Genomic DNA, 16,296 nt, shown 5'->3' with positions numbered 1-16,296 from the left:
GTTCATTCCCACAGATTCCATAGAAAGAATATCTAGGGAGTTGGGACAAAAGCCACTGGAGAGCCTCCTCTGGTCCACTGAGAGCTAGAGTTACCAAAGGGAGAAACCTGCTGTACTTCCTATCTGAATAACCTTTAACCTGAGAAATGCTCCTAGAGCTAGAGTGCCGGGATCCAGAGTGAGGAATTCCACCCGTGACAAGGTCATGTGGCAGAGCTCTGATGGCAAGGCTAATCAGACCTCAGGTTTTTCCCCTGGAATTTCCTGAGCATCCACCCCCCAAAAAATAAGAATCGGCCTGCTTTTCCACTCTTCTGACATTCTCTGGAAAAAGTCAATTCAGGGCTTTAGTCTTCTGCATTCGAAAGAGTGTTTCAATCCAAAAACCCCTCTGATGGATGTGATTGTTTGAGGCCTCCTGACCGCAGGAGGCACAGGAAGCTTAAAACATCCTAGGAATGTAGGGGCTTCCGAGGAGTCAAAATCATTAGAATAGGACTGATTAAAGGTTTCATTTGTTGAGCCAATACTTGCTGCCAAATTTTCATATCCTTTATTTTTAGATATAGTTGGTATATAGAAAAACAAGTAGTAGACCTGGTATTAGCAACATTAGATCTTTGAGTTAAGTACCTTCTTTGTTATAACCCACTGCGCCTTTGTTCTATAGAGATGTAACTTTAGCTCTTTAAGGAGATGCAGATTAAAGAAAAACACTTAGGGGAAACGAAATTAACATTCATTAAGGAAGAGAGCCAAAAAGTGTTAACAAGCCTCTTGGCCAGAAGATAATGTAAATCACCTGAGACCTTTTGTATACAAAAAGATATACAGAAACAGTCTGGGCTGCTAACTACATAATTTTGTATTACCCATTGATCTCTATGTATAATCAAAAGTATAAAAGGCCTTGAAGGACAATAGAAGGAGAGCCAGTCACTGGACTGCTTTCCCCTATGTATCCTCTTTACTCTAATTTCAGGCTGAATTCCCATCTGGGGCGTGGAGACTCACTTTGTCTACTTACTTGTCCCAGCTTTTAAGATCCATAAGAGAGAGCCCAAGGCGGGGCACTCTCCAATATTCAAACGGGTGCCAGCGGCCTAACGTAGATGGTGCAAGCTCCTTGTCTGGAACTTTATTGGTTTTCCACGTAACCCAAGTTAATCAGCCTCTTCTCTCCACTTAATCTTCCTACTACACTATTTCTTCCTAATCTAATCTTATATTAATAAATAAATAAGTTTTCCTCGCAGACTCTGTCCACCCTTCAAATTCCCTGGATCCACCAGGGCTGGACCCCGGCACTAGAGCTCCATCTAGCTTCCGAACTTTCAACCCCTAGAGAGGCTAGGCACTTCCTGACTATCAATCCAAGTTTGGGACCTAAGTAAGAGTACACAGTAACAGCACAGATCACAAGTCCCTTGAAAGCCTATGATCCAACAGTTTAGGTTAGTAGTTCTGATTCCCAGGAAGTCATGAAATGGTCAAAGAGACTGGAAAGTTTGACCAAGAAAGGAGAGCTTGGTCCACATGCTTCATCCATCTCTGGCCATTCCCCAAAGGAGACATTGGGTGCCTCTTGACATCAGCTGCTGCTGCAGCTGCTAAGTCGCTTCAGTCGTGTCCGACTCTGTGCAACCCCATAGACGGCAGACCATCAGGCTCCCCCGTCCCTGGGATTCTCTACTCAAGAACACTGGAGTAGGTTGCCATTTCCTTCTCCAGTGCATGAAAGTGAAAAGTGTAAGTGAAGTCGCTCAGTCGTGTCCGACTCCTCGTGACCCCATGGACTGCCGTCTACCAGGCTCCTCTGTCCATGGGATTTTCCAGGCAAGAGTACTGGAGTGGGTGCCATCGCCTTTTCCGCTTGACATTAACAGGTCGGTATAATCCCTGACAGGGTTTCCGCCATAAGCCGTATAAGGTCACCACAGAACTGCAGATTAGGAAACAGTTCTTGCTTCATACACGTGTGTCTCTTTCAATCAATCACACACACAAGCACACTGCAGAGTTAGTAAAGTACAGCAGAAAACACGTTTGCTAGGAGAACAAAGAACTAGAGCTCTAAGTAGCATTCTTACCTTGTCCTGAAGAATCCCAGATGAGACCCCAAGAGGAAAAGTTGTTGCTGAGCCATGAAAGACACGGGTATTCTTGACCTCTGGAGGGGAGGAACTCAATCCTGGGTCAGTGACGAGGCTTGATCACTCAGAGCTTTTGTGTGATAAAGTTTTATTAAAGTATAAAACAGACAAAGCTTCTGACATAGACATCAGAAGGGGCAGGAAAGAGTGCCCCCGTGCTAGTCTTTAGCAGTATCTTATATACCTATCAGCAGGCTGATAACTAGAGAAAGGAAATGTCTCAAAACTCAGAGTGGCACCAGGCCCTTCACCAGCAACATGCATTTTGAGATAACATTGGCACAAGGTGAGTCATCCTGAGCCATAAAACAAAGAAAGGCAGGTTTCCAAGTCAATATATAGTTTCATTAACATAGATTAGGAGAACAATGTATGAGTAAAACATACTGGTTTGTTGAGCCTTTATCGGTTCTGAGTCTTAAGCAGAACTGACTTAAAGAAAGATAGAGCCTAGGGTAAATACATGGTTCATTAACAAAGCTTAAGAAAAACATCTCCATAAGAAAAATGCATTGGATAGCTCAAGGTCTGAGAAAAGTTATGTTTAGGTGGAACCAGGTGTTGTCATGGCAACACAGAATTTTCAGAGAACCCTTTTAATTTTATATAGAGAAGGGGAAAAAACCCTGACACTTGTAGTTTGTTTTCTCCTGCTGCTTCACAGAGAGATAAAAAACGTCTGCCACTTACAGCCTATTTCCTCCGTTTGGAGACCCCTAGCCTTCTTGCCTATTACCCTCTCAAAAGGATTACATTTGAATTATTTACCCAGGTGTGTCAAGAGAAAAAAAAAATGGTTACACTTGTTTACTCAGGACTAGTAATCTAATACAAAACAAAGGAAAACTTGTTCTCAAGCATCGAGGATGACAGAAACATTCCAGTGCCTACTGTGGTTCACTGTGAAAAATAGTACATTTACATCAATAAAAACTAGACTAATGTTTCTGATAACTGTTTCTCAGGAGTAAGTAGACAGACAATCATCATAACTTTGTTTCCAGTGAGACACTCTTGGAGATGAACCAGAGGTGCCTTCTCTAATGAAAGAGGAAGCGCACTGTCTGCTTGGACAACTGTGGGGCTGACCTCCACTGCCTGGCTTTGCTCTCACCTAAAGTGCAGTTCAGACTTCCCAGGGGGCTCAGTGATAAAGGATCTGCCTGCCAAGCAGGAGACATGTGTCTGAGCCCTGGGTCAGGAAGATCCCCTGGAGAAGAGAATGACTACCCATTCCAGTATTCTTGCCTGGGAAATACCATCAACAGAGGAGCCTGGTGGGTTACAGTCCATGGGGCAAGAGTCAGACAACTGAGCAACTAACATTTTCACTTTGAATGAGCAACCACAGGGCAAAGGGAGGCATTCAATCACGTCCACCGACCACCAGTGAGACCTGGGCTGTGAGGTCACCCAGCCCTGGACCAGAGGCATGAGATGAAGAGGAGGGGCAATGAGTGCCTGTGTCCTGTGTCGTCTGCCCTCAGGTACGTACGCCTGTGTCCTTTTTACAAAACAACATTCAACATTCAGCATTTCTGCTGCAGTCCGGTCCCCAGCGATGGTTAGGAGAGCCTGGATTAGCCTGCCCAGGCCAGCTCCCACCCCTGCATGGATGCACTGCTCAGGGACCACGTGGAACATCAAAGTTCTCCACGCATCACAGGCATCTCCACCTCCCTAGGGGTGGAGACTGCCCCTCTGCAATGACAAGCCCTCCATCACACCTGCGTGGAGTCAGGGGCATAAAGTGTTTATGAGCCTAAAACAAACATACCAAGATACAGGGCCACAGTGTCAAGTATCAAGACTAACAAGTGGGACTTTCCCAGTGGTACACTGGGTAAGCATTCACCTGTCAGTGCAGGGAACATGGGTGCAACCCCTAGTCTGGGAAGATCCCACATGCTGCAGGGCAACTAAGCCCGAGTGCTACAACTATCGAAGCCTGTGCAGCAAGAGCCCACAACATGCTCCACAACAGCAAAAAAGAAGCCACTGCAATGAGACGCCCTCACACTCACGGGAACTAGAGAGCAGCCCCTGTCACAGCAACCAGACAAGCCTGAGTGCGGCAACGAAGATCCAGCATAGCCAAAAATAAAGTAAAAATAAATCCAAAATAGTAATATTAAAAAGTGGTCTATGCTGTAAGTCTTAAATAGCAAACCTACAATTGTGCTGAAAAGTAAGAATAACATGTTTACTGACTTCAGTGACCTACTCTAAGAAGGGAGTTTTAAAATAAACCATTTTAATGATCTTTGCTGAGTGTTTATATGCTTTTTAAAAACAATTTTCTGTTAAACAAATATTTTCTAATGATCAATAAAGCATGCTAGTACTAACACATTCTTTACAACAGAAAGAATACATACACATGAAGTATTTGAAACTGGGAAAGTGCTATGTTTTTATTGTTTTTTTTAATAAAGTCCTATTTTACGATGAAAAGGCAAGAGAGCTCCAGAAAAACATTTGCTTCTGCTTTATTGACTACGCCAAAGCCTTTGACTGTGTGGATCACAATAAACTGTGGAAAATTCTGAAAGAGACGGGAATACCAGACCACCTAACCTGCCTCTTGAGAAATCTGTATGCAGGTCAGGAAGCAACAGTTAGAACTGGACATGGAACAACAGACTGGTTCCAAATAGGAAAAGGAGTACGTCAAGGCTGTATATTGTCACTCTGCTTATTTAACTTATATGCAGAGTACATCATGAAAAACGCTGGGCTGGAAGAAGCACAAACTGGAATCAAGATTGCTAGAAGAAATAAAATAACCTATGCAGTTGACACCACCCTTATGGCAGAAAGCAAAGAAGAACGAAAGATCCTCTTGATGAAAGTGAAAGAGGGGAGTGAAAAAGTTGGCTTAAAGCTCAACATTCAGAAAACGAAGATCATGGCATCTGGCCCCATCACTTCATGGCAAATAGATGGGGAAACAGTGGAAACAGTAGCTGACTTTATTTTGGGGGGGCTCCAAAATCACTGCAGATGGTGATTGCAGCCATGAAATCAAAAGACGCTTACTCCTTGGAAGGAAAATTATGACCAACCTAGACTGCATATTAAAAAGCAGAGACATTACTTTGCCAACAAATGTCTGTCTAGTCAAGGCTATGGTTTTTCCAGTGGTCATGTATGGATGTGAGAGCTGGACTACAATGAAAGCTGAGTGCAGAAGAACTGCCGCTTTTGAACTGCGGTGTTGGAGAAGACTCTTGAGAGTCCCTTGGACTGCAAGGAGATCCAACCAGTCCATTCTAAAGGAGATCAGTCCTGGGTCTTCACTGGAAGGACTGATGTTGAAGCTGAAACTCCAATACTTTGGCCACCTGATGCAAAGAACTAACTCAGTTGAAAAGACCTTGATGCTTGGAAAGATTGAGGACAGGAGGAGAAGGGGACGATGGAGGATGAGATGGTTGGATGGCATCACCAACTCAATGGACATGGGTTTGGGTAACTCTGGGAGTTGGTGATGGACAGGTAGGCCTGGCATGCTGCAGTCCATGGGGTTGCAAAGAGTCGGACACAACTGAGCGACAGAACTGAACAGAACTGAACTGATGGTTATAGAAGGATCTGTATACTAGAGAAACTGTGTATCATCTCCTAAGATGGTTTCGCATTCGTGAGACAGTCAACATCTCATTCTCTGGCTGCCACTGAACTCCTGGGGATTTCTAACGCTTTTCTTCATTTGACAATATTCTCAGTCACTCCGTCATGTCTGACTCTTTGCCACCCCATGGACTGTAGCCCACCAAGCTCCTCTGTCCATGTAATTCTCTAGGCAAGAATACTAGAGTGGGTTCCCACGCCCTTCTCCAGGGTGTCTTCCCGACCCAGGAATCAAACCTGTGTCTCTTGCATCTCCTGCACTGGTAAGTGGATTCTTTACCACTGCACCATCTAAGAACCCCTAATATTATGTTAGAAACTTAAAAACAAATCCCCCGTGTGATAGAATTGGAGGCTAAATGTAAATCTAACAACTGTTCACACTAAGTCCACAAACCCTCTCTTTACCACCCATTCCAAACCCGTCCTGTCACTTGGAGCAGGAGCCACAGTAGTCACAATAAAGACCCTGTGAGCCCTGCATCTTCTCGGTCCTGCTCCCTCTCCCTGGCCCCAGACAGGCCTCCTTGCTGTGCCCCTGCCTCGGGGTCTTTGCAGGTTCTGTTCCCTCTCCTGAGAACACACTTCCACAAGTATCCCCTCATCTCTGGCACACGCAGAGCTCCTGCACTCTCAGGCTGTTGTTCAAATGTTACCTTCTTAAAGAGATACCCTTAGCCATCTTTACAAACACTGTTATCATCACCAGAAGTTCCCTAAATCACTTCCCTGCTTGTTTTATTCACAGCACTTAACAACATATATCTCTGCAGTTTCCTTTATGGATTTATTAATCCCCCATCTTTTCTTCTCTTTCTCCCCACCAGACTTTGAGCTCCATGAGGACAGGTTTTGATTGCTTATCCAATGCTTGCAACCCTAGAGCCTACACAAGTGCCTTGGATGCAATCAGGTTTTTTCTTAATGGGGTATAGACACTTTCCAATGTTGTGTTCATTTCTACCATACAGCAAAGTGAATCAGCTATACATATACATATACATAAATCCGCTCATTTCTGGGTTTCCTTCTCATCTAAATCACCACAGAGCACTAGCTCCCTGTGCTATACAGTAGGTTCTCATTAGTTCTCTATTTTATACATAGTAATGAGAGCTAAGGGCTAATTTCATATCATGGGTAAAACTTTTTTTTAACCATTCAATAATATCTGCCTCTGAATTTGCATCTTAGAATGTGAGTTATCACCAGCACATCCTCTGAGAGCACCCATGCTCATCCTAACACCATTCTGCCTGAGGCCCTACTGTTTACCACATTCTCCTGTGGTCCACACTGAAATGGGGTGGCAAAAAGCCTTACTAGCAAAATTTCACCACCCAATCCCGGTGACTCAGCCCTGACATTACATTGAAAGTCAGCATCAGTGCTGTGGATGGAACTGTTTGCAACTGGCTGCTTGGAACTGATGGACCTGGCTGAATGCAGTAATCAGAGCCAATATTCAATCAATACACTAAACAAAAAATGGGTACTCTCTTCTCCTCACAAAAATGTTTTTATTGATTCTCTTTTTAAAATTTTTTTCCTTTTTATTTCAGCACTACAAAATGGACACTAAGCCACTGATTTGGAAGGCTGTTTTCCTTTTCATGTAATGTTTAAATTGTCTTGGGGCCACCCAAGACGGGTGGGTCATGGTGGAGAGGTCTGACAGAATGTGGTCCACTGGAGAAGGGAATGGCAAGCCTCTTCAGTATTCTTGCCTTGAGAACCCCATGAACAGTATGAAAAGGCAAAATGATAGGATACTGAAAGAGGAACTCCCCAGGTCAGTAGGTGCCCAATATACTACGGGAAATCAGTGGAGAAATAACTCCTGAAAGAATGAAGGGATGGAGCCAAAGCAAAAACAATACCCAGTTGTGGATGTGACTGGTGATAGAAGCAAGGTCCGATGCTGTAAAGAGCAATATTGCATACGAACCTGGAATGTCAGGTCCATGAATCAAGGCAAATTGGAAGTGATCAAACAGGAGATGGCAAAAGTGAACGTTGACATTCTAGGAATCAGCAAACTAAAATGGACTGGAATGGGTGAATTTAACTCAGATGACCACTGTATCTACTACTGTGGGCAGGAATCCATTAGAAGAAATGGAGTAGCCATCATTGTCAACAAGAGAGTCCGAAATGTAGTACTTGGATGCAACCTCAGAAACGACAGAATGATCTCTGTTCATTTCCAAGGCAAACCATTCAGTATCACAGTAATACAAGTCTATGCCCCAACCAGTAACGCTGAAGAAGCTGAACAGTGCTATGAAGACCTACAAGACCTTGTAGAACTAATACCCAAAAGAGATGTCCTTTTCATTATAGGGGACTGGAATGCAAAAGTAGGAAGTCAAGAAACACCTGGGGTACCAGGCAAATTTGGCCTTGGAATGCGGAACGAAGCAGGGCAAAGACTAATAGAGTTTTGCCAAGAAAATGCACTGGTCATAGCAAACACCCTCTTCCAACAACACAAGAGAAGACTCTACACATGGACATCACCAGATGGTCAACACCAAAATCAGATTGATTATATTCTTTGCAGCCAAAGATGGAGAAGCTCTATACAGTCAGCAAAAACAAGACCAAGAGCTGACTGTGGCTCAGATCATGAACTCCTTATTGCCAAATTCAGACTTAAACTAAAGAAAGTAGGGAAAACCACGAGACCATTAAGATATGACTTAAGTCAAATCCCTTATGATTATACAGTGGAAATGAGAAATAGATTTAAGGGACTAGATCTGATACAGTGCCTGATGAACTATGGATGGAGGTTTGTGACACTGTACAGGAGACAGGGATCAAGACCATCCTCCTGAAAAAGAAATGCAAAAAGCAAAATGGCTGTCTGGGGAGGCCTTACAAATAGCTGTGAAAAGAAGAGAAGCAAAAAGCAAAAGAAAAAGGAAAGATACAAGCATCTGAAGCAGAGCTCCAAAGAATAGCATGAAGAGATAAGAAAACCTTCCTCAGCAATCAATGCAAAGAAATAGAGGAAAACAATAGAATGGGAAAGACTAGAGATCTCTTCAAGAAAATTAGAGATACCAAGGGAACATTTCATGCAAAGATGGGCTCGATAAAGGACAGAAATGGTATGGACCTAACAAAAGCAGAAGATATTAAGAAGAGGTGGCAAGAATACACAGAACTGTACAAAAAGGAGCTTCACGACCCAGATAATCACGATGGTGTGATCACTCACCTAGAGCCAGACATCCTGGAATGTGAAGTCAAGTGGGCCTTAGAAAGCATCACTACGAACAAAGCTAGAGAGTTTTCGAAGAAGAGACTGGAGTTCATTGAAAAATAGCATATTCTGTGATAAAACTTGGCACATATTAAAGGTGTAAAGAAAAAGTCACTACGGGAAAACTAAACTCAGGTCATGGGAAAAATGAGAAATCTCTGCCAATTCACAAGTATACACAGACAAAACAACATATTTACTCAATTTGCTGGGCTTTCTTCTTCCTTAGGCTTTTCTGGCTTCAAAAAATACCAGAAATGCATGTGGATCCAAAGGTAGATGACAATGAGGTGAAAGGTTCATGTTTGGATGTACTAAAGTCATATGGAGGAACCAGAGATCAAATTGCCAACATCCGCTGGATCATCGGAAAAGTAAGACAGTTCCAGAAAAACATCTATTTCTACGTTATTGACTACGCCAAAGCCTTTGACTGTGTGGATCACAATAAACTGTGGAAAATTCTGAAAGAGATGGGAATACCAGACCACCTGACCTGCCTCTTGAGAAACTTATATGAGGTCAGGAAGCAACAGTTAGAACTGGACATGGAACAACAGACTGGTTCCAAATAGGAAAAGGAGTACGTCAAGGCTGTATATTGTCACCCTGCTTAGTTAACTGATATGCAGAGTACATCATGAGAAACGCTGGGCTGGAAGAAACACAAGCTGGAATCAAGATTGCCGGGAGAAATATCAATAACTTCAGATATGCAGATGACACCACCCTTATGGCAGAAAGTGAAGAGGAACTAAAAAGCCTCTTGATGAAAGTGAAAGAGGGGAGTGAAAAAGTTGGCTTCAAGCTCAACATTCAGAAAACAAAGATCATGGCATCTGGTCCCATCACTTCATGGGAAATAGATGAGGAAACAGTAGAAACAGTGTCGGACTTTATTTTGGGGGGCTCCAAAATCACTGCAGATGGTGACTGCAGCCATGAAATTAAAAGACGCTTACTCCTTGGAAGAGAAGTTATGACCAACCTAGATAGCATATTCAAAAGCAGAGACACTTTGCCGACAAAGGTCCGTCTAATCAAAGCTATGGTTTTTCCAGTAGTCATGTATGGATGTGAGAGTTGGACTGTGAAGAAGGCTGAGCGCCAAAGAATTGATGCTTTTGAACTGTGGTGTTGGAGAAGACTCTTGAGAGTCCCTTGGACTACAAGGAGATCCAACCAGTCCATTCTGAAGGAGATCAGCCCTGGAATTTCTTTGGAAGGAATGATGCTAAAGCTGAAACTCCAGTCCTTTGGCCACCTCATGCGAAGAGTTGACTCATTGGAAAAGACTCTGATGCTGGGAGGGATTGGGGGCAGGAGGAAAAGGGGACGACCGAGGATGAGATGGCTGGATGGCATCACGGACTCGATGGATGTGAATCTGAGTGAACTCTGGGAGATGGTGATGGACCGGGAGGCCTGGCGTGCTGCGATTCATGGGGTCACAAAGAGTCGGACATGACTGAGAGACTGGACTGAACTAAAAGTCATATAAGAAAGGATTTATTTCCCATGATTCCATACTGATTAATGATTGAAACTGTGCACACTTGAAAATCAATTCTGGACAGGGGTAAAGATATGTATTTCTGAAAGGCAGTGCAACTCCAGGAAGGGAAGATATACCTAGATGCACAGTTACAACTTTTTCTCTCTTCTGAAACAGTTTGTGCAAACACTTTGTGGTTTTAATACTTTAATCATCAGATCACCACTTCAGGGACTTCTTGTGTCGAAAGTTAATTTAACTAGATATTCCTTCTCTGATACACGGTTTCAGAGATGATTTTACTCTTAGTTCATCACATTAACTATTGTTTCATTAATAGAAAAATTAAAAAATTGGATTGCATTACCTTGTTCAGCTCAAAATGGACAGTAACTGCAGTCATTTATTATTGAAAATGGACTTTCCTGGTGGCTCAATGGTAAAGAATCTGCCTGCCAGTGCAGGAGATACAGGTTCAATCGCTGGGTCGGGAAGATCCCCTGGAGGAGTGCATGGCAACCCAGTCCAATATTCTTGCCTGGAGAATCCCATGGACAGAGAAGCCTGGTGGTCTACAATCCATGGAGTCACAAGAGTTGGACATGACTTAGCAACTAAACAACCATCACCAATATTGAATACTCCCTAGAGCAAAAGAGTTAATGTATTCCTTTGCTATTGACTTTAAATGAAAGCTTTAATGAATACACAAACACTTGTATATGTATTTACTTGCCTTTCTGAATTTTGAAACAATACTTAAAAATAGCCAGGCTCCATGTGAGTTACCAATGACAGCATCTTGAGTCATTTAGAAAGTGTTCATGAGAGAAAAAGCCAAAAATTCATAAAGTGATTTCACTATTGAATCTGCACAAGCCAATAAATATTTGTAAATGTGATCCAATTCTTCTCAAATACTTGTCTTTCTCAAATATATTCTGTTTTAGTGCATGAGATTTCTACCCCCAACCATTGGGAAGGGAAAGGGTTGATTTATAAGCCAGAAAGATAAGCAAAGTTCATGACTTTTCAATTTCTTTCTCATTTAAATTTATGTGTTATTATTCAGATAACTGAATTTTGACCCATATACCTTCATTACATATTCCAGTGATATTTGGTGGGGGGGGGGGGGCTATTACTTTAAAAACTTTTTTTTTCGTTTGGAGAAAAATTGCTTTACAGTGTTTTGTTAGTTTCTCCCAGACAACAATGTGCATCAGCCACGAGTACACGTATGTATCAGTCTAGAGAGACGGGATGTGGTGGGGCGCAGGAGGGGGAAACATTTTTAATTTTTCCTGTGCTGGGTCTTCTTGCAGCACACGGCTCTTCTCCGGTTGTGGCTTGTGGGCTTAGTTGCCTGGTGGCATATGAGATCTTAGTTTCCCGACCAGGGATCAAACCTGAGCCCCCTGCAGTGGAAGTATGGAGCTTTTACCACTGGACCACCAGAGAATTCATCTCTCCCTTTCCTTACCTAAAAATAATAGAGAGTATTTTACCTGCCACCTGGATGGCGTGATTTTTTTTAACAAATCAAGTTAAGTTGTAAGAAACAGATAAAAATCACAGACAGCTCAGAAAGGATAAACTGATGATCAGAAGAAAACTTTGCATAAAACTTAAATAAAAACACGATTACAAAATTTAAAAAAAACAATTCATGCCAAATTATCATCCATAATTTAAGCTACAATTATAGAATTCACAAATATGTTGATGTCATGAGATGTACTTAAGTAGAAATTGACAAATTTCAGTAAGAAACAACACCAGTAGACATAACACAAAAATATTAAAAGTGAATGATAAAAGAATACATTAGAAGAAAATCCTCAACTATAATCTGCTGAGATGTGTGTCTTGCAAGCCTTCCATAACAGGATTAAGCCAGAGAAGCTGAGCTCACGGAAACAGAGAGAGTATTAATAGATGGTGGTAAGTGTCCGTTACTTGACAATGAGACATTAAACATCAATATCCAACATATCTTTGGTACAATTACATAACAAATTGGAAAATGCATTTAAAGTGTGTGGTACACAACAAGCACTCAACAAATAACAAAGATTATTATTAAAGAGATGAATGCAAGTAAGATGTCCATCATCATCCATGAAGATGTTATTTCTTTTTGTGGCTCACTTATTAAAAGACTAACTTCAAGGCTTCCCTGGTGGCTCAGGGGTAAAGAATCCACCTGCCAGTGCAGGGAACACGCATTCCATCCCTGGTCCAGGAAGATCCCATATGCTGTTGGGCAACTAAGCCCCTGGGCTACAACTACTGAGAACACACACCACAGAGCCCAGGAGCTGCAACTTCTGAGCCCACGTGCCGCAAGTACAGAAATCTGCACGCCACAAAAGAGAAGCCGCTGCAGTGAGAAGCCCATGCACTGCAGCTGGGGAGTAGCCCCCCTTCTCCATAACTAGAGAAAAGCCCGCACAGCAGCAAAGACCCCACACAGCCATAAATAGACAAATACATAAATAAACTTTTTTTTTTAATCTTTAATTTTAGTTTTTTATTTTTTTAATTTTAAAATCTTTAATTCTTACATGCATTCCCAAACATGAACCCCCCTCCCACCTCCCTCCCCATAACATCTTTCTCTAAATAAACTTTTTTAAAAGTCTAACTCCAATGATCCATGTATGGTTTTGACCCTGTTTGGTCCTGCCTCATCACAGAACTGTTAATATTTAATGGAATCAACAGTTCAGTTCAGTCACTCAGTCGTGTCTGACTCTTTGCAAGCCCATGGACTGTAGCTTGCCAGGCTTCCCTGTCCATCACCAACTCCCAGAGCTTGCTCAGACTCATGTCCATTGAGTCGGTGATACCATCCAACCATCTCTTCTGTCGTCCCCTTCTCCTACCTTCCATCTTTCCTAGCATCAGGGTCTTTTCCAATGAGTCAGTTCTTCACATCAGGTGGCCAAAGTACTGGAATTTCAATGGAAACAACACAAGTGATATCTGTTCACCAAAACCTGTTTGTAAGGCCTTCCTCATAAGCTACAGAACATCAGAACTAGAGCATTTTTGACTCACCAGATTCTGCTGCTACACACAGCAATTCAAATAGGTCCAACCACACTCTCTAGTAAAAACACATCAAGGGCATGCTTGGAGTTCAGAAAATGAGGTGTCCCATCTGCCCACTAGAAGGTACAGTTCATGGGATGGGAACCTACCTGGCCCATCACACAACATTTCCTCAATAAATACTGGAGTGGCCTTTTTCACCACGTTTCTTGTTTTTGAACTGGCACTTAACTCACATTTAAAGCAAAGTGTTACTTGTGCTTTTCCCTGTTTTGCTTTATTTACCACAACAAAACTCCTAAGACTTCTATTCTTAAATTCTTCATCATATCCAGACCTAGTCTTCTTATATAGAACCTTAGTTGCCATATTTAGAGCTAACAACTAAATAAAAACTAGGGAAAAAAATATTTTTTCTCCCAATGCATGGAGCCCAGGTTCAATCCCTGGTCAGGGAACTAGATCCCACATGTCACAAACAAGACCAGGTGCAGAAAAATAAATAAATATTTAAAAAATAAATAACAGTCTCTATTTCTTATGGGATTGTTTCAGAAACACTTCAGACCCATGATACTGCATTTTCATATGTATATAAAACAGGTTTTACAATAATCAGTGCTATAGCTTCATAGAGCATGACGTTAAGAATAATCCTCACCAAAGACCAGATAGATCTTAAGTGGTATGACATTGTTGAATATACCACAGTTCAATACTGGTCTTCCATTTTGTCTGTATTACAGTAGCAAAAAGTACAAATAAAAGCATAAAGATACCACAGTAAAATTAAGTACTATGGTCAAGAAACTGTGGTCAAAGTCCCTCCGTAGTTTCTCTGGACCCGGAGCTCCTCCAGGTGCCCGGCCCCCATTCCAGCTCCTTGGGACACCCTCAGTCCTCACCCCCCGACACCAGCTTTTCAGATGAATTCAGGAACCCTAACAGCAGCTCTTCGTAACAGTCATGGGCAACAGTGCAAGTGAGGTGAGTATGTGATGCATTTACATTTTTAAAGCTGAAATTATAAATGCCAATAAACTATCAAATAATATGTGAATCTTCAAGACAAGACTTTAAAATGTGTGAAATTATGAGTGCCATGAGACTGAAGTTTGACAAAATATCCAAGAAGGCTATCACTGCACAGCTTTCGTGTTCTGTTGAACGGAAGGGATATTTATATAAATAATTGAAAACAGTGATTTTGCTAAAATGAAGGTAATAAAAGCTTACAAAATATGACTCAATTTTTCTTCCATCTAAACATTACTTTCCCTTCAACAGATCACCTCGATTTGTTCAATGAAAATTAAATTACTTCAACACTATCTTTAAAATTAAAAGATAAATTAGAATGAAAAATAAAAAGAACTCAGAATGACTTAAATCAAGCTGAATGCAAATACTTTTGAAGATGCAATTAAGTCTTATTTATTTTTATAAAGATAAGACTAATGCTTATATAGTTTAACATTATTTACCTGCCAAAATAAATTATGGACGTAACACTCCACTCATATTTCATCTAAAGCTACCAATTTGAGAATGGTGCTAATTGTTTAACATGGTAAAATGTTTGTAAAGTATTGTGGTCCTTTAAGATTGTATGAATTCCATGATAAATTGGGAGAAATTGATACATTAATTCTTCTCGCAGTTTTTCATTTTGTTGGCATTTTTCATTACTTCTTTCAGAATGACTCTACTGCTTTATTTACACAGATCCTGTGCCTTTCTTGTGGACATTGTTCCTAAGCATTTTATTATTGCTCGACATATCATGGAAGGATAGTTTCCCAATTCTATTCTAGGCATGCCTTGCTATCCTACAGATATATTATTGATTTTTGTGTTTATAGCTTCTGTCAATTTTAGGCTTTAGCAAAATGCTGTCAAAAACCCCACTGACCAGACAAGGCTGGATTTGCTGAATAAGAAAGGAAGACACCCTGGCTGGGTGACAGATTCTCAGACGAGTCTTGTGAGGTCGGGAGCTCCTTGGGATACGGCAGCGTGTGAGACACATGCACGTGCATACAAGACCAAGTTCTGAGCTGAGTCTTTATAATTCAGGTGTTTTTGCTGATTTACAGTTGATATTCAGGGCTAAGTATCTCCCAGAGCCAGACTTACCCTTCTAGGATTAGGGGTAGGCATCATCCTAAAAGATGCTGCTGCTAAAGTGCTGTAGTCAATATGCCAGCAAATTTGGAAAAATCAGCAGTGGCCACAAGATTGGAAAAGGTCAGTTTTCATTCCAATCCCAAAGAAAGGCAATGCCAAAGAGTGTTCACAATTGCACTCATCTCACACACTAGCAAAATAATGCTCCAAATTCTCCAAGCGAGGCTTCAACAGTACGTGAACCATGAACTTCCAGATGTTCAAGCTGGATTTAGAAAAGGCAGAGGAACCAGAGATCAAATTGCCAACATCCACTGGATCATCAAAACACCAAGAAAGTTCAAGAAAAACATCTACTTTTGCTTTATTGACTATGCCAAAGCCTTTGCCTGTATGGATCACAGTTAGTTCAGTTCAGTCGCTCAGTCGTGTCTGACTCTTTGTGACCCCATGAATCGCAGCACACCAGGCCTCCCTGTCCATCACCATCTCCCAGAGTTCACTCAGACTCACGTCCATCGAGTCCATGATGCCATCCAGCCATCTCATCCTCGGTCGTC

This window comes from Ovis canadensis, chromosome 7 (genome assembly GCF_042477335.2).
Source record: "Ovis canadensis isolate MfBH-ARS-UI-01 breed Bighorn chromosome 7, ARS-UI_OviCan_v2, whole genome shotgun sequence".
NCBI classification, from domain to species: Eukaryota; Metazoa; Chordata; class Mammalia; order Artiodactyla; family Bovidae; genus Ovis; species Ovis canadensis.
This window is presented reverse-complemented; position numbering follows the sequence as displayed.